The sequence below is a fragment of the Triturus cristatus genome, chromosome 5_1, assembly GCF_964204655.1.
Source record: "Triturus cristatus chromosome 5_1, aTriCri1.1, whole genome shotgun sequence".
NCBI classification, from domain to species: Eukaryota; Metazoa; Chordata; class Amphibia; order Caudata; family Salamandridae; genus Triturus; species Triturus cristatus.
In genome coordinates, this window is record NC_140587.1 from 398,565,212 (window position 1) to 398,590,658 (window position 25,447).

At 44.0% G+C, this 25,447-nt stretch overlaps 1 protein-coding gene and 1 long non-coding RNA gene across 3 annotated transcripts in view; one reads left to right on the forward strand and one right to left on the reverse strand.

Moving 5' to 3' along the window:
* RIMS2 (regulating synaptic membrane exocytosis 2) overlaps positions 1-25,447 on the reverse strand; it is a 1,922,267-nt gene that overhangs the window by 1,794,021 nt on the left and 102,799 nt on the right. The gene's annotated exons all lie outside the window — the stretch shown is intronic.
* The window catches only part of LOC146830932 (uncharacterized), an 84,679-nt gene continuing 68,386 nt past the window's right edge, over positions 9,155-25,447 (forward strand). The window contains exons 1-2 of the long non-coding RNA XR_014961500.1: positions 9,155-9,282; positions 23,757-23,987. This is a non-coding gene — a long non-coding RNA (uncharacterized LOC146830932). The remainder of the gene's footprint in view (positions 9,283-23,756; positions 23,988-25,447) is intronic.

Below are 25,447 nucleotides of genomic sequence, written 5' to 3' on the forward strand. Positions count from 1 at the left end.
ACCCTGAGTTTCAGCTGCCAAAAGCACTGCCTCTATTCCACCTCAGCAGCACTTGCTAAGAACAGATCAGCACCTTCTCTGAGCTGACCCACTACAATGCATTGGAGCAGGCTTCCATGCTGCCATGAAGTAAGCTGTGAGGCTTTAAGTGCTTATCATGAATAATAAATAAGTAGAAACTTTCATGAGGATGCATATTTCAGCTGAAAGTGCTGCTGGGAAAGGGGCAACAATGCTACTACACACCTTTCAAACTGCATAGATGATAACGACAAAATTCTAATAGGTGATGGCATAGCTGTGAGGGTTCTGGCTATTTAGCCCATCTTCTTTCAGACTGTCCAAAGCATCGTGACCATTGGAAGGAGGTCACAGATGCTGATGACGAACAATTGTTACTTACCTGTAAACAGGTGGTTCTCCAGTATTGGTGTCTTTCATAGATTCACATGCTTGAATATTCCCCGTCGTCGGAGTGGGAGTCCCACGGTAAATAAAATAGCAATATATATATATAGTAAAATATATACATAAGTAATCATATAATTAGTGCATATAGGTGTAAAACACACATAGTGTACCTATAAGAGAAAAAACTCCATAGGAATACAATGGAGAGAGACAAAAGACCTTTGTAGTCTATCTCTGTCATTATGTAAGTCCGAACTCCAGCCAATCAGGCGTCAGCCCCTCTCTAGAACCTTCTCCTCAGAGCTTCTCACCTCAGATTTTCGTAGCACCAAAGTGACTTTTAGAGTGTATGAGGAGAAGAGAGCCTCTGAAGGGAGGAGGGAGGGTCGCATGTGAATCTATGAAAGACACCAATACTGGAGAACCACCTGTTTACAGGTAAGTAACAATTGTTCTTCTCCAGTATTAGGGTGTCTTTCATAGATTCACATGCTTGAATATAGAATAGCTAGCAGTAACAATCACCATTGTTTCCATGCCAAAATAGATTCAACATATATAGATAATCAATCTTCTTATGCATAAAAACAGTATAGAAACAACTGTAACATTGTAAATGCATAATATATATATGGAAACAATATGGAGGCGGGAGGAAGAGGCTCACCTTACTTAAAAAGATTGCGCAGCACTGCCTGTCCCACTGCAGCATCCTCCTCGCTTAAAGTTGCCAAGCAGTAGTGCTTAGTAAACGTGTGTCTGGTCGACCACGTAGCTGCTCTGCAGATGTGTTGCAAAGATACTCCAGCAAATAAGGCAGTAGATGATGACACTGCCCTAGTGGAGTGTGCCCTCACTGGAGACTGCAGAGGTTTATTTGCCCCTTGGTGGCAGAAGACAATAGCTGCCGAGATCCAGCGTGCAATCGTTGGTTTAGTAACCTGACGTCCTTTATGACAGCGTCCATATGCTATAAAAAGTTGATCGGATTTCCTGAAAGAAGCTGTCTTACTAATGTAGAACTTAAGACACCGCTTGACGTCCAAAGAATGTAATCTTTGTTCTGCAGGTGTCTGAGGATTGGCAAAAAATGTCTTTAATATTACTGGCTCATTAATGTGAAAGTCAGTAGGCACCTTGGGTAGAAATGATGGATTGGTGCGTAACACTACAGCATCCGGTTTGAACTGCAGGAACGGAGGTTTGATGGTAAAAGCATGGATGTCACTGACACGACGAGAAGACGTTAGTGCCAGAAGTAGAGCCACTTTCCAAGTGAGATATTTTAGGTCGGCCTTGTGAATGGGCTCGAACGGAGGTCTCATCAATTGTGCTAACACAACGTTGAGGTGCCACAACGGAGGAGGACGCCGAACTGGCGGAAATTTCCGGAATAGACCCTTAAAGAATTGGCGGATTATTCTTGAGGAACAAAGGGAACTTGATCCATCTTGCCGGAAACGTGAAATGGCTGCTAGAAAAACCCTTAGGGTTGCATGCGACAGTCCAGAACTGGCTAGGTGCAAGAAGAATGGTAGCAATTGCTCTGCCGTGGAATGTATCGGATGGACTCCGTTAGCAGCACACCAATGGCAGAAACGTTTCCATTTAAACTTGTACGTCCTGATTGTAGAAGGTGCTCTTGCCTGGGCCAAAATATCCCTACAATCCTGCGGGATGTCTAGGTGGGCGAACTCATGGTGTTCAGGTTCCAGGCTGATAAGCTCAGTGAGGAGGGATTTGGATGACAAATTCTCCCTTCGCTCATTGTGAGCAGATCCGTCCGATGTTGTAGGAGGATTGGTTGGCATTGGGACAGGAGGAGCAGTTCTGAGAACCACGCTTGCCGTGGCCAGCGCGGGGCTATTAGGATCAGGTGGCAAGGTTGTCTCCTCATCTTCCAAAGAACCCGAGGTATGAGGGGTATTGGAGGAAAGGCGTACGCAAATAGATTGCACCAGTTTATCAAAAGGGCATTCCCTTGTGATTCCTTGTGGGGATGCCAGCTTGCGTAATTTCGGCATTTCCGGTTCTCCGGCGTAGCAAAGAGATCGAGTTGCGGACGGCCCCATAGTTGGAATATCCTCTCTAGAGTGGGTTGGTGTAATTCCCACTCGTGGGTCGACGAGGAGGACCTGCTCAGGGAATCCGCTAGGACATTGGATACTCCTGGCAGGTGTACTGCCGTAAGCAAGATCTGATGACTGAGAGACCAGTCCCAAATTCTTTGAGCTAACCTGGAGAGACTTGGGGATTTTGTTCCGCCCTGTTTGTTGACATAGTGCATACAGGTTGTGTTGTCTGTCTGTATTAGCACTGACTCTCCTTGGAGCAGAGGCAGAAATGATTTTAGAGCCAGAAAAATCGCCATGAGCTCCAACTTGTTGATGTGCCAAGATCTTTGATGTGTGGACCATCTTCCTTTCACAGAGAGATCCTCCAAATGTGCGCCCCATCCTTCCAATGAGGCGTCTGTTGTGAGTGTTCTGTCCGGTGGCAACGACAGAAAGGACATGCCTTCCGTCAAGTTGGCTGGAATTGCCCACCATGCGAGTGCTGACTTTATCTGATCTGTGACACATATCATGTCGTGGAAAGATCCCGTTACCTGACGCCACTGAGCATCCAGAGCTTCCTGAATAGGACGTGTCCTCAGCCGGCAATGAGGGATCAAGGCAATGGATGATGACGCCATCCCCAGAAATGATTTTAATAGTCTCACAGAAACTGACTCTCTTGATCTGATCAGAGCCACCAGTCGCAGCATCTTTTTGAGACGCTCCTGGGAGAGGAATGCCTTCGCTGACACAGTCTCCAGAGTTGCGCCCAGGAAATCTCTTTGTTGGTACGGATGAAGTTGGGATTTTTCCACATTTACGGACAGGCCTAAAGAGCGAAGCACGTTCTGGCACAGAAGAGTGTGTTGTCGCAGGTGAGTGCTTGACTGAGATTTCAGGAGAAAATCGTCCAGGTAAGGAAATATTTGCACTCCCTGGAGGCGCAAATACGCTATTACTGGAGCCAGTACCTTCGTGAACACTCGAGGGGCCGAGCGCAGGCCAAATGGTAACACTTTGAATTGGTAATCGTGTTGACCCACTCGAAAACGCAGGAACTTTCGATGCCGCTGTAAAATAGGGATATGAAAATAGGCATCCTGGAGATCTATCGTCGCCAGAAAATCTTCCTGCAAGAGTAAGCGCAAGATGTCTACCAGCGTCATCATACGGAAGGATTGGCTCTTTATATATTTGTTTAGTGCTCTTAGATCGAGGATGGGCCTCCACTCTCCGTTCTTCTTTGTGATTAAAAAGAACCGGGAATAAAAACCTTTTCCCTTCTGAGACACTGGTACCAGTTCTATAGCTCCTTTTTGCCTTAAAAGTCGTACTTGATGCAACAGTTCTTTCATGTGAGCTGGTGGCGGTCCGGAGGGTGGAGTGGGAGGAGGGAATTTGGTGAATTCTAAGGCGTGTCCCTTCTTCACAATGTCCAAAACCCAACGGTCCTTTGAGATGGAGGACCATTGGGAAAAGAACAGAGAGATTCGACCTCCAACCTTGTCCGTCCGGTAAGAGTCACTGTCTCTTTGATGCGGTTCCTCTATATGAAGATTTTCCTCTATATGACTTGGAGGTTTGCTGCCGTGATGTTTGCTGTTGCTGTCCATAAGAGTAACGGTTGGACCCTTGATTGTAAGGTTTGTATTGTTTATTGTCTCTTCGAAAACTTGAGGAGGTGCCGCGTCCGCGTGCACCACGAAAATTACTCCGCTGAAATTGAAGGTTTCCTAGTGATCTAGCTGTTTCAGTGTCTTTCTTTATGGACTGTAGAGCCTCATCGACATGGCTCCCAAATAAAGACTCTCCGTCATATGCCATGTTTAGGATCATGGACTGAACCTCCTGACGAAAGGATGTAGATTTTAACCATCCTTGCCTACGCAGAACAGCCGCTCCAGCAAGCTGACGGAAACCCATGCAGGCGATGTCTACTGCACAGTCGATTATTTCCGCCGATGCCGCTTCTCCCTCCTGGAGCAATTTCATTGCCTCCACTTTAGATGGCTCTGGTAACTCCTGAACCACATCCGAGATATCAGCCCAAACTTGTCTGTCATATCGTCCCAGGATGGCCAAGGCATTAGCAGCTCTAACCACCGTAGAGGCCATAGAAGAGAATTTACGCCCTATGGCATCCATCCGACGTCCGTCACGATCCGGAGGTGAGGTGATAGAAGATGCCGGATTTTTCGCCTTACGTCGCGCTGCCTGCGTAACGACCGACTCAGGTTTAGCCTGACCCGTGAGGCATGCTGGGGTTCCTATTGGTGCCTTATATTTCTTTTCTAATCGAGGCACCTGAGCTGGCAAGGTATTCGGTGTCTGCATTAATTTCTTGCCTTCTTCCCAAATAAACTCAACTATGGGAATAGCATGAGTCTGTTTGTAAGGTTGATTCTTGAAATCATAAAGGAAGCAATCTTCCTCCCTGCGCTCCGTTGTTAACTTAAAACGGTGTGATGCCCTTTCCATCAGTTGGTGAAAGTTGGCTATGTCCACTGGAGGTGAATCCCCTGTTACTATCTGTGAGGGGGATGGTGTTTGTGCCTGGTAATTGTCCCACTCCGCCATATCATCATCATTGTCATCTACATCCCCATCATCATCTGGGATTTCACCCTCTTCTGTGTCCTGAGGGCCTTCCTCTACAGGCTCATAATGAGGCAACAACCTTTCCGGAACCTGTCGTGGCGGTACAGGCGGCATCTGAGGAGCAGGATTTACAATAGGTACCGGTGGAACAACTGCTGGAATCACCGGGGTTGACGGAACCTCTGAACGTTGAGGGGATAGAGGGAACCGTTGGTTGTAGTCGTCCAACATGCGTTGGAGATTAGTAATGAGCGACAAAGGAAGGGTCGCCGTTCTATGCTTCGGAGGGGCCTGGTGTATATATATACCGGATCCTCATCCTCACTACTGACATCCTGGCACTTAATAACTAAGTCGGATGGACTTTGTGCCGTTCCGAAAGACTCCGGTAACCCTTCGGACTCCTGATCCGAATCCGTAGCGAATAATGGTGAGGGAGGCTGTGCATCTCCCACAGGAATATTATGTTCCTGGCTATCCGGGCCCACAGTAGGAGGTAATGGTGTCCATGAAACTCCAGCTAAAGATGAAACCGACGCTGAAGCTAGCTGAGGCTGTTGTTCCCTTCTTGTTTTCTGGGTAGACGCAACACCTCTTATTTGTACCCTTACAAATGTCTGTGGAGATGTACTCGTCGATGGAGCCGTCGTCGACGGAATGATGGTCGACGGAATTATCGTCGACGAAGTCTGTGGCAACAAAATTGCCGTCGTCGGATTCGCCGTCGACGGAGCCGTCGTCGGCGGGGCCACCGTCGACGGAGCCACCGTCGACGGAGCCGCTGCCGACGGAGCCGTCGTCGAGGTCTTCGTAGACAAGGCTTTCGTCGACGGAACCACCGTCGACAGTGTCGTCGACGAGATCTTCTTTTTCTTCGCCGACGGAGCGGGCGTCGACGAGCTCGACGACGTCTTCGTCGACGGCACAGTCTTCGTCGACGGAACCTTTGCCTTCTTCGTCGGCGTCGAAATAATGGGCACAACAGAAGTCACCGCCCTTGAAGAACTGATGGTAATCGTCGACGAGGATAACGTCGACATAACGCTCGTCGACGACGAAGCAGCTGACGTCGTCGTCGGGGTCACCGTCGACGAGGTAGAAACAGCAGATCTCGTCGTCGGAAGCATCGTCGACGAGGCTGACAATTTTTTCCCAGAGGAAGTAGACGCCTCAGCAGCCTGAGAACAGTGTCCCTTAGGCGACAAAGCAGTAGGTGAGACCACAGAGGTGGCAGTTATCAGAGGCAAAGCCAGCTTCTTCTTCTTCAGGAAAGGAGATGGTAACTCCTGCACACTACTGCGCTTAGAGGCTGGTTGGGAACGACCAGAAAAGAGACTTTCCACATCAGAGAGTGGGTTATCCTTGTCCTTCAGTCTCTGTAGCCATAATAGCAGGCGGCCTTCTCTGTCCTTTAGAGTTTTTGTAGAAAAAGTTCTACAAAATTTACATTTTGCCACCTCATGGTCAGGATATAAACAGTAAATACACTTACTGTGTGGGTCCTCAGAGAACAAACGCAGCTTTCCACATGAAGAACATGGTCTGAACAAAGATTTCTTACTAGAAGACATCCTTACTGACAAAAACTGAGCAGAGCTCAGGGAGACTCCCTGTCACACGACGTGCGGTAGAAAATCTGAGGTGAGAAGCTCTGAGGAGAAGGTTCTAGAGAGGGGCTGACGCCTGATTGGCTGGAGTTCGGACTTACATAATGACAGAGATAGACTACAAAGGTCTTTTGTCTCTCTCCATTGTATTCCTATGGAGTTTTTTCTCTTATAGGTACACTATGTGTGTTTTACACCTATATGCACTAATTATATGATTACTTATGTATATATTTTACTATATATATATATATATATTGCTATTTTATTTACCGTGGGACTCCCACTCCGACGACGGGGAATATTCAAGCATGTGAATCTATGAAAGACACCCTAATACTGGAGAAATAATATTCTATACGTCTATTTCTACGTTTCCGGTTTCAGGACCGGTTCTAGGGCAGTGCCACCGGTGCCACCGTACCGGGCGCTGACCTCAGGAGGTGCCTTGTTTTCAAGTGCATTATGATTTTAAAACCACCTTCTGTTGCGTTCCTCGCCTCCAGCAATTTTCATGCAGCAATAAAAATGGCAAAATAACTCTGGTGAGGAATGGGCCTGCCGGAGAGAGATCAGAGTTTGGTCTAGCGATAGTTGTGACTCCTTTAAAGTAGCGCAGGTAGGATTAATATGCCTGCTGCAAAGCCTGTGTGACACGCAGATCACAAGGTGCATACAATGCACCTACTTCAGTGGATTACTGCTTCTGTCAGAGAGATTCTTTGTTACTTGCAATTTAGAGGTTAAAATACGAATATAACTATTAACTGTCATCAAAGAGCAACAACCACTGAGTTACGTTTTAAATTCAGAGTTTATGCTTCTCCAGACCAAGCACTCAAACTATACTCTCTACCAGTGTGGAGGACATGCGACTCCTACACCTTGTTGTCCTCTGTCTTGTGTAACATTTCCAGTAGACTGATGTACACACGTATGAATCATTGTCTATGTATAATGTGTGTGTGAGGTACAGTGCACTGACACCCTAAATTAGTATTGGTTGTGCTACAAAACAAAACAAGCATTTGCAATGCAATAGGTCTCGCAGTTACACGAGTTAAAGCTATTGGCATTGTAAATGACAATGCCTTTTATTTATGTTTTTAAAACGAAAACAAAAATAAAAGGCATTGTTATTTGCAATGTCAAAAGCTCAAACTCACGTAAATGCGAGACTTCTTGCATTGCAAATGCTTGTTTTTTAAATGTCGTGGTGGGGATATCATTTGAAAACAAGTGGAGAGCAATGACCAGACATTTGAGGGCCTCTCTGTACGATCGTTTGCCTCAATGTTCATTAAAAGCAAAGAAACCGGTGGAACCGTAAAAACTGACTTTAAGCACAAGCAAAGAATTTAATGGCAAAAAGCGATTAGAAGATGAGATCAGAACTACAAGCATTTTCTGACTGCACACGTGTATTGATTGTTTCCTTAATCGCGTATGGGGGTAAACTAACACCTCACCAAACTCCCGTCCCGCCCCAAATTGCCGCAAGCGCGGTGTATCATGGGGACATGGCGCAGTTTCCTATCATGGGAATTTAGGGGCAGATTTACAATCCCCTTGCGCCACTTTTACGTCACTTTTCCCATGTTAAAAGTGACGCAAAAGTGGCACAAGGGGCTTGTAAATCTGCCCCTTGGTTGCTGCTGGGGTTTGTCACATTTTAGGAACAGGGTTTTGTTAGTGGATGTGAGCTTCGAGCGCGCACCGATTAATATGTTTTTCACCCATGTGGACCAAACCCCCCTCCCCCCGCCACTCATGTTTCACGTCATGAAATCTGCACAGGGAAAGGAGCTTTTGAAAGCGGCTCGTCCCGCTCACCACTCGGAATCACGTTTCAGTGGCAAACACGTTTGTTGTCAAATCAGGATTACCCTATTTGTTGTGATCAGAAAACGGACACCAACACCAAGCAGTGTGCAATTGGCCAGGGGTCCATATTCCTTGCTTGCACAAGAAGAAATGGAGCTAACAGGTTGTGCTCCAAACTTATTTTGTGTACATTACATGAAGGTTTGCTACACAGATTTGTAACCTTGCTTCACATATGTCATAGAAGCCAAGAAAAACTAGGCTTGGCCGTAAGGGCATCAGGCGTTTCCCCCAATAAAAGTGTTGCGATAACTCCAGTGAAAAATGTACCTGTCGGGAGAGATGGGAGTTTTGTCTGGTTGCAGTTATGACTCATCTAAGATAGCGCCGACAGGGGCGTAACACAGGCCCAGCAGGCTCCACGCTCCAGGAGCACCCTCAGCGGAGCCAGCAAGCACTACAGATCCGTCGGGTTATTTGATAATTGAAAAAAGGCTAAGCACAACACCATCGTTCGTTGCACCAGCACCTCACTGTAGCCTCTTCATATCGGTGCGCGGCGCGCGGATGTCTCCATGTCCGCGGCTGCGCAGTCTTCAGTCATGCGCATCGCGCAATTAGAAGTGCGCGTGACAGCGCGTTGCACTGGTGTGGCCACCAAGGGAGAAATGTGTTTGCTGCGCGGGTGGGTTGATAGAGAGGCTGGCACTCCACTCTTGCCCTGTGAGCTATCATTCCTAAAGCGCCGAGAGGGGAGGGAGATGCTAGAGCCACGGCCGAGAGAGGTGAGTGCCCTTCCACGAGAAATTTCCATGTTTAAAAAAAAAAAATATTTCGTGGTGGGGATTTAATTTGAAAACACGTGGATAGCAATGACCAGACATTTGATGGCCTCTCTGTGCGATCGTTTGCCTCAATGTCCATGAGCTAAGCTGCGGTGAGTGAGTCTTCAGGACCGAGTGCGGGGAAGAGGGGGGTGGGTGATGGAGATCAGATGAGGGATCATCATGGTCAGACGGGGACAGAACATGGCCCCAGATAAATGTGCCCCCATAGGCGAATCCAATTTTTAACAAGCGCGTGCCCCGGTCTGTCTCCCTTGAGAGGCATCTCGGTGGCAAGGTGTGTGCGCGCGCGGGGTCGGCAGCGGCGGGGTGTGTGCGCGCGCGTCTCAGAAGCGCGTCCACAGACCCGATCGCTGCGCATGCCCCGGTCTGTCTCTCTTGAGAGGCATCTGGGCAACAATAGTTCTCGTTGGCGGCAGCGCTTCGCGCTGCAACGCCAGCGAGACCTAAAAATGAATGTGAGAGAGAGTGGTTATGGAGGCTTAAGGGGCACTGTTAAAGGGTGGAGGTGAGGGAATCCGTGGCAAAGGAGCTCATTGGAGGGCGCCAACAAACACAGTCGCACAGGGCGCCACCAGCAAGCTGCCTGGCTTACATACTATAGGACTGCCTTACAGACCAACATACCACTTATATTCACGGAGAGGCAAGCAAATGGCACTTGCATTATGCGCAGCCAGACACATCACAGCACTATGGGGGAAGGGAGAACCCCAAACGTTAGAGAATGGCAGTGCCGTCTGTGGAACCTATTAGTAATTGAGAAGATCACATCGTCGCACAGTCATAAAACTAAAGCTTTTGCAACAAATGCACCTCATCAATTTAAATAATTTTTTTAAAATGACATGCTCTCCTTGTCTTAATTGTGAACCACGTTCAGCAAAACATTTATTGGCTCAGATAAAGCATTAGTTTATAGAATTTTCAATGTGGTCTCTGTTTGCTCTTTACTTTAAAAAAGTGAACTGATTAAATATGCACAAAGAGAATGATGTTGGTCCCGTGAATGAAATGCTAGAAATATATATTTTTTAAATTGAGGACTTAGGTCTAAATTAAATTAAAAAAACATACCATCAGTGTTCGCAAGTGAACGAACTTAACTCAAAAATGAATATCTGGGTACATTTACGTCTGGGCATGTACTGGGGATTTTCGACAATAGGATGTTCAGGCATTTAGTGGGAAATTGTGGTCACAGAGACCGGGTGGCATGATGTGGTCATTGGAAAGGTAGTGAGCAACCTTACAGTTGCCACTTAGTGGCTATGTGCCTTTCACTGTATTTGTTCATGTAAATTGACTCCCAAATAAGTGGGAGTTGCTGTGTAAATTGGGTAAAAACATTGACCAAACAACCCCAGATTTCGTGGGTGTATAAGGAAAGTGATTTTCTCATCAGAAAAATATAATTATTCTGATGTTTCTAACAAATAGAAGTACTCATGCACATGGGCGATAAATGTCAACAAAAAATCTAATCGGAATTTTTAAATAACTCTCCATGCTGCTCAAAGAGCAAGTTTCCAAAAAAGCATAAAATACGCAATACACCTCAAGGAAAATTCAGAATTCCAGGTAAATAATTACTTCATTTAGTTCTACCGAATAAGTCTTTTTTACCGCTTAACTTCACTGCACTACATTCACTTCGATTCCGTTTTTTAAAAAGCTGACCATAAGCTACTGTGGTGCCTGTTATGGATTTCTTTGTACTCAAGAGACTTAAAACGAGAATATGAAATATAAATTCACTTTAAAATTAGTCAACCATAGCTTGTGATTATTTTTAGGTTAAGCGAAAACGAACGATTGCAATCAGCATCCAATAATAGGCAACCAGACAGGTGGTCTTTGACAGATGCCACTGACATGTCATTGTCAGCATGAAACAGCCTGTTGCTAGGCAACATACTGAACAAAACAATTCATCCACATGTTCATCTCAGACAAGAAGGAATATAACTGCATAAGTGACCTCTAGGACGCCACAGAAACATCAATGCGTTCTTTCTTTTAACGATTCGCAAAAGTAAGTCCAGGTATCTTACTCTTGGAGGTAATAAACTTAATGGCACAAATGCAATTAATGAGTGCTTCAGAGAACCTGTCAGCACAAACATGCAGTGAAGTTCCAGAGGAGGTGTTCCTCCTTTAATGTGTGAGTAAAGTCTGATAAGTATTAACTACTAACCCTTAATATTAGAAACTGAAAATCTAAATGGCTTTCTGACATGGTTCGTACACTGTTGGCACCCGTGGTGGCTCCTCCGCAATGGCGGAGGAGCGTCGCCCCACTGCTTTTTTGCAGTGCCAGAAGCAAAAACATAAAATGGTAATAACTTTTAGTTATTACCAATTTATGTTTATTTGCCGGCGGGCGGGCGGGTGGGCAGGGCTGCTCTTGTTACAGAGCAGGGCAGGGGAGGAGTGGTTTGCCCACTCCTGAGTGCCCACTCCTGAGTGCATAATGACTGTTTGGTCGGCCCTCTAGGGTCACCCAAACCAGTCATGCGTACTTTCACCTTCTCCATGCAGGCTGCTTTCCTTTGCCGGTGGGCGGGTGGGCAGGGCTGCTCTGCTTACAGAGCAGGGTAGGGGAGGAGTGGTTTGCCCATTCCGAAATGCACAATGACTGTTTGGTCGGCCTCTCGGGTCGCCCAAACCAGTCATGCGCACTTTCCCCTTCTCCATGCAGGCTGCATTGCAGCCTGCATGGAGGACATGCCCACCTCTCCAGCCCCTGGCTGAGCGATGTGTCACGGTGCTCAGACCAATCACAACGCTGCAGCATTGTGATTGGCTTAGAGGCGGGAGCCTGGCTGCCTGCTTCATGTTCCTGTCAGAGGCAGGAGAGCAGGAACAGAGAAGAAGCGGGACCCGGACTTGAGGTAAGTTTTTTTTATGACCGCTTCACGCGCGCACGATCCCCCTTACCCCCCCCACAACCCCCGCACGCCCGCCCTCCCGCCCGGGAGTCATGCCGGTTGGCACGTTAGCATCAGCATTCTCAAGTGCATTCAGCATATGCCGTTCCCAACAATCTTTCCTAAAGAGGTCTGTTGTCGGACAGCAGTGGGCTCAGATGACCTATTATGTGCAATTCTCCTAAAGCTCAACCTGCTCAGTACTGGAGGGAGTTAAACAAGGAGATCAGTTCATAGAGAATTGTCTTTCAAGTTCACAAGACAATACAGTCCCTTGTGAAGGGAAATGCTCATGGGTTTATTAGGTAACTGCAGAATTTTCAATCAATGCATGATGTTTGGAGACTCAATGTACTCAAGGTGGTTCACACCATTGTGTTCTAAATTATGCATTCTATTTGTTAGTGTGCGAGTGTGCCCAGGATTCCAGAACTGGTCCCTGATGGTTATTAGTATGTATTTAGTATTTATAGTATTTATAAAGCTAGCTAAACCACTATGTGAGGGAGTCAAATGGAGTGAGTCTGGAGGAGCAGGACCTGATTGTTAGTGAGGAAAGAGCCAGGTTTTCAAGGACTTTCTAAACTTAAGCAGATCAGTGTGAGATCTTAGTGGGGCTGGCAGCTTATTCTATATCTAAGCTGCTTTTGCGGTAAAGGCCCGACTTCCTTGTCAAACTTTTTTGAATTTATATTCTTAGACATAGTTTTATGTAGCTGATTGGAGGGGTCTTCCAGGGGTGTATTTTCTTGGTTTGGCTTGTAAAAGTTTTGGTCCTTTATTTTGTAGTGCCTTGTGTACAATACAGAGTGATCTGAATATAATCATCTGTTTAATAGACAGCCAATGAAGATCTCTAAGGGCATTTGTAGCAGAAGAATGTTGGGGTATGTTTAGTGTTAGCGTTGCTGTGACTACCTGGATGCATTCCAACTTTTTTAGTAAAAAACTGTGAGCTCCTAATAAAAGGGCATTACAATTGTCCAGCTTACTTAATAATACACCTCTATAAATCAATAATATAGCTGGGACATCAAGCAGTGGGTATAACTTCCTAAGAGAGTGAATCAATGCGAAGCAGGTCCCAGTGATTCCATTCACTTACTTTTCCATAGAAGGGCTTTCGTCTATAACTACCCCCAGGTTTCTTACTGCAGTTGAGTTGACCAGCAGGGTTTCCGTGGGCAAAGTCCAGAAGTTAGGTGGTAGGGGTGTGGATATTTTGCTAGAAGGACAGCAAAGGAGCTCCTTTTTAGGTTTGTTCATTTTAAGTGAGTTTGCGTTCATCCAGTTAGATATATCCAAGAGGTATGCCTGAAAGTCGCCATGAGGGTTGGCCTGATCTTTGTCTAGTGATAAAATCAGCTGGGTATCACCCGCATAGTTAATCAGCTTCATCTTGTTGGACTTAATAAGGGAGATTAAACGTTTGATGTAACTGTTGAATAAAATTGGGCTAAGAAAAGAGCCCTGGGGGACGCCATTTAAAGTCATTCTGAATTTAGAAAGAAATGGGGGCACAGAAACAGCCTGACAGCGGCCAGTCAGATAAGGTTTTAGCCAGTTCAGCATCGGAACACCGACACTCACTGACATAAGTCTGGACAGAAGGGTGCGGTGGTTAACCATGTCAAATGCGGCTGATAGATCGAGGAGGACCAGTACAAAAGGTTATCCATTGTCTGTTATCCTCTGTATTTCATAAATAGCGCAGATCAGTGCAGTCTTGGTACCATGACAGGGACGAAAGCCAAATTGCTCTTCTTCCAACCATGTATAGTCCTCCAGGTATTGCGACAGGATTGTACCAACATAACGCTCTAGGATTTTTATTGGGAAGGGAAGAAGGGAAATAGGTCTAAAATTAGCTAGATCTGATGGGTCAGTCCAGGCTTTTTTCAACAGCGGCTTCACTATAGACCTTTATCAAAAGTCAGGTACTGTATGAGTTTCAAGGGAATGATTACAGAGTTGTAGGAGAGGGCCTGACAGTTCATCTTCCCATTTTGTCCATTGGTTTGGTGGAAGGGAGTCGAGAGGAGATCCTGACTTCATGGCTCTGTTTAGTATTTTGAAGGCCTCAACAGAGATAGGGTCCAGCCTGGTCAGAGCCGCTGAAGTGAGGTCCAGAACGTGTGGCAAGACAGATTGGGAAGGACTGTTAATATTTGGGGTAGAATTATTTAATGCACTAGGTTTGCCAATGCCATCTAGAATTGTTTGGTTATTATTTTCAAAATATTCATACAGGTATTCACATAGTTTTTGCGACGGTATAATTTCTCGCTTAAAACGGTAGCGATTAGTAAAATCCTTAAGTATTTCAGAAGTCTTTTTTGCTTTGCTGGGGGCCGCGGGAATCAGCGCACAGTAAAAATTAGCTTTAGCTTTTCTTAGCTTGTTTTTATAGTCATTTAATGCAGATTTTAGATAGAACTTGTCTACCTTTAAATAGTGGCGCCTCCATCTCATTTCCAATTGCCTGCTATTTAATTTGGCTTCTTTCAAAGTGACATCATACCATGGGGCTGATACTTTTTTCCGAGGTTTCATATTAGTCAGGGATATCATTTTGTCTAGTGTTTTTAAGATCTCTTCATCGAACGTTTAATAATTCACTTCTATAGAGTCTATAGGAGAGAAGTATGCTATATTAAGAAAGGGTTTAGACTTAATAGCTAGGAGTTTGGGCCATGCTCTGCTTTCTACTAGATGTGTGCTTTTTCAGAAAATCCCTTCTTGCCCACACATTGGTGAAAAATAATCAGTGAGTGATCAGTCCAGCACAAAAGGATGATTTCCCCAACTGAAATTAGGCCTTCTGGGGAGAAAATGAAGTATGGAGTGTGGCCAGCTATGTGTGTAGGGCCTTAGACCTGTTGTTGGAGACCGATAGTTTCACAGGTGCTCATCAGCTCTTTATAGGCCGCGGATAGGTCTCTGTCTGTCCAAAAATTGAGGCATCCCAATAAGAAAAGGTTAGTATGAGTGAGCCTCATGTTGGTAACGATGACTAGAAGAGAGGGTAGGGAAGAATGTGCGGTATTGGGTGGCCTATAACACAGGATCCCCGTAGCCATACTATCCATATGAGGTTATTTTGTTGAAGCTGGGGATCAATCTGGACACACTGCCTGTGTTGGGGCTTGACCTGCGTATTGAGAACAAACTTCTCTTAACTGATCTTACCTGCCTCTAGTGACTTTCTTTCGATGGAACAAGTTGGCGACGAGCTTTGGTCAAGCCTCCACTCATGCTACAGCCGCTTTGTCACACTGTTTGCCCCCACTGTGCTGCAGTTGATTCGGGAGGGGTGAATGAACTGCTTGTTATTCCTGACAATCCTTGGAACCACGTTCCTTTATGTTTTACCTTTAATCGGCAGCAATCAAGGTAAAGGATTTATTTTTTCCAGGAAGACTTTCACAGTTACTCCTCATGCCGTCCCACAACTCTGCCCTCCTCAGTGCATTTGTTCCTGGGGTGGCACCGCCTCCTTAATACTAGAATGCACACTAAGCGCCTGTTAATTTGGCCACACCATCCTCAAGCCCAGGAAGACTAGAACATGCATCATGCATTTGCCGCCCTGCCACTATATATATTGAGCAGCCATTTTGTTTTGGGCATATTCTATGCCTGTGGCTGCCATTTTGAAATTGCCTCTACTCTGATTTCTCATCGGCCATGTTGGATTGGGTCAGCAAACTGCACTGTTACCATTTTTGAGCAATATTTTGGGCCCAGTATTGTACAGTTCACTGTTTTGGAGCTACAATTTTCCTTTATTTTGCATTTCCATTTTAATATTTTTTTAAATTTGAGCACATTGAATCTGCCTGCTTCACAGCCTTTCATGATAAAGAAGATGAGCCCAATATTAAATGGGAGGAATGGGGAGAATATTTTAACAATTATTTATATTGACAAAAAACCCAGATCAGGGGATGAAGGTGATGTATCCACCAATGCGTTGGATGATCTAAATACCAATTTTCCCACCATCATATGCCCAGCTATTGACCACAATAATTTTTACCACAGAAAATAAAGAGAAAACGAGAAAAACGAAGATTATTTTTCAGCACTCAAGAGACTGGCTCGAACGTGTAAATTCGTCAACTTACATGATCTAGTAAGAGATCAATGTATCATGCCTTGCAAGAATTCCAACATTCAAGACTGATTATGGGCCATGAGTGATTCCACACTCAAATACGTTGTTGCAGTTGTATCTAAAGCTGAGCTTAACACCAGAGGCCAAAAGCTGTTATTGACACCAACAAAGGGGAAAGCATAGTAGTGGTAAATAAATCTACTACTTAGAAAAAAAACAAATGGGAAACCCGACTAAGACTCCTGCAAAAATAAAGACTCCAATTTGAGAAGGACCAGTGGAGGGCGTATGGAAGACTTGAGAGGGTAACGCTACTGATGTGGTAGTCCAAACCACCCAGAGGTGTTCTAAAAGTATTGTAAAGGGACACTTTGCAAGAGTATTTCATAAATCCAAATTTGTAAAATGCCTTGTGGAAGAGTCTAATATTGATGAGTGTCTGATTGAAGAAGATAAAGAAGATGTACAAGTATTAAGTGTACATGAGGAAGTTTTAGAAATTGAAGGTCAACATAGCAAGAAACCTTTATGTGAGGTCACAGCAGGTAGATTGCGAGTACAGCTAATGGCGGACCCCAGATCCCCATACAGCATTGTCAACAAACAAGCAAAGAACAAACTGTTCATAAATGTATTCAGTACTGATTTATCTCATCCTGACATCAAACCACTAAGTTTCACTAGGGAACCCATGAAATCGTTAGGATTTTGAGAACTGGATTTTTGAATTAAGGGGAGGGCTGCGAGATGCAAAATATACGTATCTAAACAGGGTCCTTCTGTCCTTGGATGCTGGGACTGAGGTGAATTAGGTATTCTTCTGGACCCTAACATTCCCGATCCAGTATTGGTTATAGAGGGTGAATCCAATATTTTAGACTTATTTGTCAAAGAATTTCCCAAGGTATTTTCTGGCAACATAGGAGAGCGAAAAGGGTTTGTGCATAAGATTATACTAAAGCATCATGCTCAACCCAAAAATCATATGGTCCGCATTATTGTCTTGACCATAAGAGATGAGGTCACCACAGAACTGAACAGACTGCAAAGTAGTGGTATGATTGAACAAGTCTAATCCTTAGACTGGGTTGCACTCCTGGTGGTGGGTAGGAAACCAAAGGGGAAGATCAAACTTTGCGTCGAACTCAGAGAGCTCAATAAGAATATATTTGTCGATCAATTTCACTTGCCATCTATAAATGAATTACCATTAACCAGGAACATGAGCTAGTTTTCAACAATTGATTTAATGTCTGTTTACAACCAGGTGTCCTTACACCCTGACAGCAAACAGCTGATGGCTTTGTAATGCCAACAGGATGTTACCAGTTCCTTTCAGATTTGCTTCGGCTGCCGCCTTGTTTCAAGTTTAATGTACAAACTGTTGTGTAATGTGGTTAATGTAACCTTCTTTCACAATGACATTTTAATCATGGGGAAAAACAAAGAACGTGTAATAAGAAGAGTATGCTGTTCCCCAAGGATGGACCACAAGTAGGGAGGTCAAAGGAGGGAAATCCTCCTTTTTGGAACTAGAGTCCCCCACACCCAGCAAGATAGGTGTCATGCTTCATCATATGGACTTGCTCCTCGTCGGGTCGACGCTGCAATATGCGACGGGCACCCATAAAGGGGCTCTTTAACGGAGATCTTCTGTTCCTTGCCATATGGTGCCGTGGGTGTGAGGGCCCTAGGAGACTGTGTAGAGGTGACGTGAGTGAGTCATGTTAAAAAAGGTTAGCTAATCCAAATATATTGTTTATTAGGGTGGTTATTCACCTTATTAAAAGAATAGAAGAGTGGCCGCTCGCTGGCTCAACGGTCCAGTGGAGCGATGCTCAACTCTTAGCAAATGGTCGACATGTTTCATGCAATACGTTCAGTAATGATACACTGCATTTCATCAGGACCTATGTGAAAAACACTATCTACACATGGTGGTGGGCGGAAGAGTTCCTACCTACCACTATTCTTGGGTGCGAGTACGAGGTCCCGCCAAACCTAGTTGTAACCTATCTGAGTGGTAGCGCTTGCTCCATACAGTCTGCCGGCTCAGCGCGGGGTAGGTTACCGGCACGTGTCCTTCAAGGACAGGACACCACCAATTTAGGTGTCTGGAGGTAAGAAGTAGATAGTGTTTTTCACATAGGTCCTGATGAAATGCAGTGTATCATTACTGAATGTATTGCATGAAACATGTTGACAATTTGCTAAGAGTTGAACATCACTCACTCACGTCACCTCTACACAGTCCCCTAGGGCCCTCACACCCACAACACCATACGGCAAGGAACAGAAGATCTCTGCTAAAGATCCCCTTTATGGGTGCCTGTCGGGTATTGCAGCGCCGACTTGACGAGGAGCAAGTCCATATGATGAAGCATAACACCTAGCTTGCTGGGTGTGTGAGGACTCTAGTTCAGAAAAGGAGGATTTCCCTCCTTTGGCATCCCTACTTGTGGTTCATCCTTGGGGAACAGCATACTCTTCCTATTACGTATTACCTGGGCAAGTTTGCTGGACCCCGTTAAAAAGCCCTATCAGTCCCCCTTTTTCTTTAAGAAAAACAAAGAACAACATGATAAGTCATTAAGGGTGGTACTGGGTGTTCTGCAAGACCATGGGCTGACAGCGGAAGTTACTAAATTTAAAAAAAGCAAGAGAAAAGTCACATATTTGGGTCACAAAAACAGTTGTGACGGCATTGTGCCTAAGGAGGATCTGGTTTTAGCTATTAAAAATGCCCCACCACCCATTAACAAAGAAGTTCAAGCTTATGTGGGACTAGCAGAGTTCTACTCTAAATGTGTTCAAAAGTTCTCAAGCAAAATGTATCCAATTAGACAATTGTTGAAGACCAGAAGTTCTTTTCTTTGGTCCACAGATTGCCATGCACCATTTGATAGATCAAAAAGAATATTAGCAAAGCACCATTCCTCTGGGGTATGATCCCAAATGTGAGGAAAACATCAGAACTACTGATGCAGTGAGAAAGGTATTGGGGCAGCATTGTCCCAAGTTTAAGGAGCAGTGGAAGAAAAACACTCTGTTATAAAGAGAGAGACTCTGGGGTGTGCTTGGGGACTTCGACATTTCCAGTAATTTGTTTGGGGATCCATGGTAGTCCTTTGCACTGATCACAAACCATTATGCAAAGTACCTACCACCCAGGGGCTTAACAATGCATCACCAAAGACTGCAAGGTTATCTACACACCTATTAGATTACTGGTATGAAATACAATATGTACCAGGGGCGTGTAATAAGATTACTGATCATCTGAGTAAACGTCCGCTTGTCTGTTGGTGGCATTAGCGACAAAGAATATAGCAGGAGTGAATACTGAAACAAAGATAGATAAGACTAAATCTGAAGTTACTTTGACCAAAATTATGGATATGGTCAAGGGTGGATGGCCTGAGGGAAGAACACTAGCTGGCAATTTAGCCGCATATTGGGAAGTCAAGAATGAAGAGATATCTCCATTGAAAACGATTTAGTGTTCAGGAGTGGACATTTGGTGTCACTAAATTCTTTATGTCAAAGGATTATTGCTTGGTGTCATGAAGGCCACCTAGATATAGTTGAAACTAGAAGTAGAGTAAAACGTTCATACTGGTGACCGGGGATTGATAGAGCAGTGAAAAAAGTTGTGAGAGAATGCTCAAGGTGTATCAACTCAGGTAAAACTCAAGTTACATTAAAGCCTCCTTTACATCCAAGCCAAGCCCCAGAGACACCATGGGAAAAGACAGGAATGTATTTTTTTGGACTAGTACAGAACACGGAGAGAATGACAAAATATGCCATAGTTGTGGTTGATCTCTTCTCCAAATGGGCGGGCTAAAGGTGGTGGATGTGACAGATACCAAAGTGATAACAGAATTTTTAGAAGACGTTTTTTGCAGGGAAAGGTTACTCAAAAACTATTATTAGTGATAATGGTGGTCAAATCATGTCAGATAGGTTCAAGGAATTTGCAAATAATGTAGGTATTACATTCAAAACCACATCCATTTATCATCCTAAGGGAAATGGTTGTATACAATGCTTCAATTGTGTGATCAAAGGGATCATTGAACTGTCCCATTGGACCAACTTTAATTGCAAGAAAGAAATTAAGGATACGGTATGGGCATATAGGTTCACAGAATGTAGCTCCTTTAGGCATGTACCCTTCCATTTCATGAGGGAAAGAGATCTGGGGTATAAAGACAACTTGGGATGGTTAAGTAAAATGAAGGAAATAACAGTGCCAGGTGAATTGGTAAGGAACAAGTTAAATGAGGGACAGGCAGAAGTCCAGTTATGACAAAACACATGGGACTAAAGGATATGAACTTTGTGTAGGTGATATGGTGAGAGTAAAAAAACAAAAGTTGGTAAGGAAAGGGGAAAGAAAATGTATGAGCCTTTGAAGAAGATTTTGTGCAATGCTGCAATGCTGCCTTACTAAGTGATTGTAAAGTTTGGTATGCCAGTAGAATGTCTTTTTGCAAGGGGAAGGCCAACAGTATGACCACTTACAAGAGTACTCCTATTGACAAAAGGTTTGATTGGTTAAATGAGGATGTGGTAAGTGAAAGAAGGCACATAAACAATGAGAATGTTACTAGGGAGCAGTCTAATAATTCACAGGAGAATGTTACTGACAGGAGAGTACCGGCTCATCAGATGCACCAAAGTCAGTACTAGAATTGCTCCGTCTCTAATTGCTCAGTCTCGCATTATCAAAATGGATACCAACAAAGACGTTTTCACTAAGTCGGGGAGGAGAGCTTTTAAACCTACCTACTTGCTTGATTTTGTGAAATAGTTGTTTTTCTGGCACAAGGTATTTGTTACTAATGTATTTTCCTTAACTATATTTTTTTTGTATTTTATTTTTTTAGGCACATTCTATTCCCTGTTTTTGTTAGGAATTAACTGTTCACTAATTGATAAGGGAAGGGGGTGTGTTGTGTTCCAAATTATCTTGTATTATGTTTTGGAGTGTTAGCTGTCCTTGACGGTTAATCAGTTAAGGCTGGGGAGGAATCTGGACACACCGCTCATACGGGGCTTGACCTGCATAAAGAGAATAAACTTTGCTTAACTGACCTCACCAGCCATCAGCATCTTTCCTTTGATGGAACACACGCCATCGTAAAAGTGGAAAGAATCTCTAGTTCATGCTGCAAGCTGAAATCTTTTTGTTTTAGGATGCAATGAATAACTATCCCAAGATTCAGCATTCATAACCTCGCTTGAAGGTTTCGTGTCCCATAGTGAACCACCCCCTAAATGATAGGCGGCACACAATCTTAGTATGGAATACAACTATGTAGTCGATATCTGATGTTTAAGATAAGAATTAATTGTTCGGCATCACATTATAATCCAGCGGTAGGAAACAACAACCTATGTGTGTTGTCAGATGTTATGTGTTTTTGTGATCAAAAAAGCACAATAAAGAAATCTATAAAAAAAAAATCCCCCAAGACCTACTTCATCAAGGCAATGGCTAAAAAGTGTAAAGACTTATGAGAAAGAATAAAATGTGGATCATAGTTTGTGCTCCACTAACCCCCTTCTAGCAGAAGTTTGTATGGTACTGAGAGTGTGGATACAACAGGCCAATCTTTTAGACTACTGTTGAAAAAATGCTATTTTATTTTGTAAACTTAGTTTAAGATTGTAAGAGAAATCAAAAATATAGAATATCATATGTGCATGATTTTTGAACACTTGATAACTTATGGAGGATTCAGAGACAAAGAATATACTATTTTTAAAAGAACAGAGCCTATCTAAAGGCACATGTTCTGTCACTTTTTGTAATTGCCACTTAGAAACTGAATATTGTTTGTAGAGTAAAAAAAAAATACCTTTTAAATTCCCTTTTATTTACTTATGGAAAATATATAAGGCAACCAAAGAATTCCACAAAAGAGAGCAGTGCAGTGGCAGGCCGTGATCATTTCATTGTATTAGTTAAGTTTGAAAGGTAGGATCTTAAGGACTCATTTATATCTCAGCAGGCGGATGGCCATTCTGCCATGGGGAAGGAGTAACTGTTTTTGTGCCGAAGACGGAGAGACCGCCCGCCACATTTTTAAATGACTGCCAAGCAGGCGGTCATTTACCACCACAGCGGTTCCTGTCAATGCAATCCGCTGTTTGGTGCAGGGCTGCATCAGCATGATGCACCCTTGACCCAAACTGTAGTCTTTTTTAATTTTCATAAACAAATTCCCAAAATGGGATTTTCTTTTTGAAAATATAAAAAGTAATGCTTCCCTCGCCATGGGAGTCATCGCCGATTGCGAGGGAGCATTATTTGTTTTTTACTGTCCCTCACTATCAAGGTTTGGATGGCATTTAAATCAGGCAGGCAAAACGTCATGTTGGTGGTATGTATACTCCGTCGCTACTGCAATGGAGTATACATACCGCCAACTTAAACATGAGGCCATTAGTCCTTGATCTCGGATTCCATCCTATTATATTAATTAGAAGGATGCAGGATTCTCATGAATTTAAAAGATGATAACCTTGATAGAAGACAAAGGATTACAATGGAAGGAGGCAATGGATCACTCATTGAGCACAGATGAATCAGTAAAGTCTCTATATACATATACTATGTGCAAAGCACCAAGAAACCATTGGTGAACGTGCCCTCTATAAGCAATAACACAAAGTAACATATACTATTCACGCCAAAAAAGAACATGCGAACATATATAGCACATGCTAAATTACAGATTTTGGACTAAATTGTGAGAGATACAAGACCCAAACGCCCTATGCTTGCTGATATATTTGATATATTTCTACCTTAGGCATGGAATGACTTAGGATACAACAATGTGAATGGCATTAAAAACAACATTTGCGGACAAGGTTACAGACACTGAGAGCATGTATAAATATGCAAATTTAAAAACAAAAAGTAATTCTATGTGTATTTTCATACATGGGTACTATATTTTTTGTACACTTCTGATACCCCCACTAGCTTATTATTCTTATATCCAATCTTGACGTTTTTATGAGGAAGATAAATGCAATGCTTTCACCTCAGAAGGTTATCCAGGTGAACATTTGGAGTGACTTTCCTAGATTTTAAATGGCAAGCACTAATGAGAAAGAGTACCATCTCACATCAGGTCATGGAAAAAAACCACCAACATGGAAGAAAGGACTACCATACTAGTTTCAGGAGCAATTTGGAGATATTGCTGGTCTAACTCAATCATAGTAGCCTAAGAATCAAATGGGTTAGAAAGATGACAGCCTTAACTTGATAATGGAATGATTGTTGCCGATTTTGTTTTGTCTTTAACAAAAACATTAATTTCATCTTCCTTATTCGATGTTTTCAGGTTGTGGTGTCCTAGGTGAAAATCCTTCAAAAGAATGGGTTATGACATTGAGCAGTATGTTAGCTAAGTGAATGAAGTGCTGCAGATGCGGACATGTAATTGACAATCGCTTGCAGATACCTTGTGAGCATGCCTTCTGCGCTCCATATATACAAGGATGGCTGGTACATCCCCTAACTACTCTGAAGACAGACAAGCTCTTCATACTGTTACACTCCAACTTCTGCACAAGTAAGTCAGTCCCCATGGATTTCCTTTGAGCCCTTTATTCTTGACACCATTGTCTAACAAAAGTCTTGTTTCTCTTTTTCAGTGTTTTTCCCAGTCATGGTCAAACTTAGGGGCCTATTATCATGGCGGGCGGATCACCACCGCCCGACTGGCGGTGGCCATCCGCCCGCCAATACTCCCTGCCGGACGGCCATTTACCTCCTGCCACATTAGCATGGTGGGGGTACCGCGGCATCCACATTATGATGTGTGCGGTGTGCATGCCTTTCCATGGCGGAGACTCTGCAATGGAAAGGCATGCGGACCCCCGGGGGATGTGGGGGAGGTGGGAGGCTGCACTTGGGGGGTACACCCTACATTGGCATTCACAAGGTGGCAGGCACCATATATAACATTTTGGGGGGTGCTGCTTACAGCACCGCCCGCCACAATGTTATATATGCGGGATGCGACCGCCAGGGTGGCGGTCGCATCCTAATGGGCACAGTGGGACTGCTGTACCTCTGGCGGTCGGTCCCGTTTATCGTTACTTGGCGGGCGGACAAATCGTAATGGGCCCCTTAGTGTATAGTCTCTCCTTCACATAGCAGCCGGACCTCCACTTGGCCAAATGGTAAATGCTACTTCCTTAAAGGGAGCATTTTCTAGTTGAGTCACCACCTCACCACCACTGTACAACTGGTTTGTTCAGTTTAGTTGACCCTGGTTAAGCTAACCTTCTAAACACAGGAGTAAGGCTTGAGGAGAACTGTAGACGTGCCTTGGTTAGCAGTCACCCACCTCTCACACTTACTAAGTTGCAATTTTGAAGTTCTGATTCAGCCTCACTGGACCTCTGGATAGGGGATAGATGCTTCTTCTCAATAGGAGGGCTTGTCGAAGACTGTTGGAAAGTTCACTGAGCCCTAAAAAGGCACTATATAGGTTCAAACTGCATTTCTATTATAGGTAGGCATACCAGAGATTTAATGGAGGTGAGGTAGAGCGAAGCTAGGTGTCTAGGTTGGCTCCAAACGCCTAAGCTTGAACTGAGCCATCCAAAGTACCATTACATGAACAAATTAGTAAATCATAGAAACTAGACTAGTTGTGCCAAACATATAGCTCATAGAAACACATCAAGACTGACCAAAAATTGGAAAGAAAATTCCCTTTTCTGAACACCTATGCATTTCATTTGCATTTCAGCAAAAGAGCAACAAGTCGATCATAAACATCAGTGCCTTGGCTATTGGGGTATAGAATCCTATATCTATAGCATCAACATTAAAAGTGCATGTCCCAGAATGTTGAGTGTTGGATAAAAGCTTGGATTGGCCTAAGGAACGACCCATGACATAGTTCCACCAGTAGTCACACTGAGCCCTGCATTCACAACCAGTAGCAAGCAAAAGCAAGTTAAAACACATATCAAAGGGATAACACAGTTCACCATATATTCGAAATAGTGTGTACCACCT